General features: G+C 39.9%; 1 pseudogene; it reads right to left on the reverse strand.

The window, feature by feature from the left end:
* Positions 1-588: 588 nt before the first annotated feature.
* LOC112477682 lies at positions 589-707 on the reverse strand (annotated as a pseudogene).
* Positions 708-3121: the final 2414 nt, after the last annotated feature.

The following is a 3121-nucleotide window of genomic DNA, read 5'->3' on the forward strand; positions in this document are numbered from 1 at the left end:
TGCTGTGATTTTAGGGCAGCATTGCATGCCCATTTGAAGATGAAGATCATACATTTATGTTGAGTATTAAAGTATGCCTTTTGTTTCCACTAACAAGGCCTAGAGCACAGGTGCAGGCATAGAGAAAGGAGATGGTGGGCTTCATTCCAGGTTGGAATTTGCAGGTCTTTGGTAATTTTAACAAGAGCAGTCTTAATAAAGAGGGCAGGGAAGAGGCTAGACTGAAGGGGCTGAAGTGAAGTGGGAGGTGTGGGGGCCCTGGAGATGTCTGCTCCATGGTCTTTCAAGGTACCCTGGCTGACAGCACACTGACTCTTCCCTGCACTGTTGACAACACTCTGTTTTCCCAGCCAGTGTAATGGCAGGCATACTGGACTTACCTTGGATTTTTAAAACAATGTTTGTATTAGTTTCTTATTGCTGCATGAAAAATTGCTACAAACATAGAAACTTAATTTTTTAAATTAATCAGTTAATTAATTAAATTAAATTAAATTTTTTTGTTTTTTAGGTGAGGCAACCCTTGGTTGACCTCACAGATTGCAAGGACCTTGTCAGCTTACAATTCCTTATTTTTTAATTTTTTTACATCTACAGCACCTGGTCTTCCTAGCTGGTCTCCCATCCAAGTACTAACCAGGCCCGACTCTGCTTACCTTCCAAGATTAGACCGGATTGGGCTTGTTCAGGGTAGCATGGCCGTAGCAAACATAGTAACTTTAAATGACACACACTTATTATCTCACTTTTTATGGGTCAGGAGTCCAGGTATGTTTATGGTCTCACAAAGCTGCAATCAAGGTGACAGCTGTGACTGGGGTCTCATCTGAGGCTGGGGTCCTATTCTAAGTACAGATGTTTATTGGCAAAATTTAGTTTCTTGCAGCTGCACAACTCATGGTAGCTTGCTTCTTCAAGACCAGTGAAGGTACAGAACGGTTGGGCTTTCCTTTAATTTATTCTTGTCTCTGTGTATGCTCTCCTTGGCCTTTGTTCCCTCTTCCTGAGCCCAGGAAGGCACCCCAGTCATTTCTAGGGCTATGCAAGGGCAGGACCTGTCACTCAACTGAGCTGCAGAACCAGAATTCCAGAAGGAGGAGACAGCATCTCTGTTGTTTCAATTCTCTTACTTGTGGACCCACTTTTAAAAGGTTTGCCTCATTAGGGTAACTGCAAATCTTCACTTCTTTAAAATGACTTTTTTGCTTCTCTTCCTCCTTGATTCAAACTTGGGCCTTGGGCTCACTTGCTTCTTTTCTTTTTTTATCCTTCTACATACTGTACAACCACTCCCCTATAAGCCCTTAGGTCAGCATCAAACAGTCTTAGGAACAAAGCCTCAGGTCTGTTGACCACAGAAACAGAGTTTTGGTCAAACTAAAGATAACATCTTGCAGCTCCACACCCATGAAGGCAGAACAACCCTACCAGCATACTCTGGAAACCAGACAGAACAACACCATGACTGACATCAGCACCTGATGCAAAGATCAGCTGCCTCCTACCCTAGCCTCTACCAATCAGTAGAGCCCACAACCCCAACTCCCTTAGCTACTAATGAGTTTCACCCTGTATAACTTATCCCTAAATGTCATCCAAGAGCTAGGACTTTGAGAACTAGCTCACTTGTGTCTCCAGGTTTGGCATCATTTCCCTAAATCAACGTCTTTTTTCACTGCAAACTCCTGTTCGTGTCTCTTTTGGCTTTGATCCATGCAGGCAAAATGAACCCCTTGAGTTCAGTAACATTAGGTCAGGGCCACCCAGAATAATCTCCTTTTCGATTATTTTAAAGTTAACTGATTAGAGATTTTATTACCTGTGTAAAATCTCTTCACCTTTGCCATAAACACTCCAAGGCAGGGGCTTATACACGCCAAGTGCACCAGTGGAGTGTGAATATTGGGGTCATTGTGGAATTCTGCCTATCACAATGTTCAAATCAAGAGTGTTTAAAAGTTTATTTTTCTTTTCTAATTGCAAAAGTAATATATATTCATGGGGTAGAATCTATATAAATGTGCAAAGAGGAAAATTAAAATCTACTCATATCATTTGTCTCCTAAAATATGAACATCATTATAATTTTTATTTAATTCTCTTTATATAATGGAGCCATAGTTAAAATTTCGAAAGTGTGCCATAAGACTCAGTATTCTTTGAGAATACAAATATTACTCCCTTGTATGAATATGGATTCTATTTATTTACTCTTTTCTCTTTTACACTATGATTGCTTCCAATTTTTAACTAGTATAAATAATTTTGATGAATTTACTCCAGTACATCTATGTGCTTGTTCAGCTCTCACATATTTACTTGAAGGTTTGAGGAAGAAATACTTAAAGTGGTGGGGCCAGATGCCAATAAAAAAATCAATCGGAAATGAAAAGTATTGACAACCTGAGTAGGTTATTTGGAAAATAAAATCAGTTTTTATATGACAACAATTTTTTTTTTCACAAGCATTTATTGAAGAAACCAAGATAGTCCTAAAGTGCTTTGCTGTGGGGCTTCGAGAATATGGGGGGTGACAATATCTCAGGTTATCAGGCTCACACAATAACTGCCTGGCGTAAAAATTTGGTTATGTCATTAACATAGATTTACAACAGTCCCTTGAGTAAAAGATTGATGTTAGAGGAAAGGAATGAGGAAAACGGTAGAGATGAGTTGGGATTGAGCAGGAAAGTGGAATAGAAATATTGAAATATAGGGGAGTTAGAGGGTCCATGACTGTAAAATTAAAAAAAAAAATTGCCTTTGTCTGAGAGATTTGGTAGCTTAGCAGACTGCCCTGGACTGGCGTGAAAGCCGTCTATAGCAGCGAACTCAATAAAGTAATTTAAAACATACATCTTTGTGTTTTTGTGGGTTTGGGTTTAATTTTGGTGATGGCTTATTTTAAGTCAAACACTTGGTACTTGTATGCAGTGGCACATCAGAGCTCACCAGAACCTCTGTCACCCAGGGCTGAATTTAGTGTGCTATGTGAGGAAGTCTGGGACCATGTTTGAGGGCCTACTGTTCTGAAAGTGCTGGCAGGGCCTTGTGCCTGTGCTCACTGTTAAAGTTTTCCTACAGAGAGGTAGTCTATGGGAAAGCAACACATTGTATTTCT

Source organism: Pteropus alecto, unplaced genomic scaffold, assembly GCF_000325575.1.
Source record: "Pteropus alecto unplaced genomic scaffold, ASM32557v1 scaffold121, whole genome shotgun sequence".
NCBI classification, from domain to species: Eukaryota; Metazoa; Chordata; class Mammalia; order Chiroptera; family Pteropodidae; genus Pteropus; species Pteropus alecto.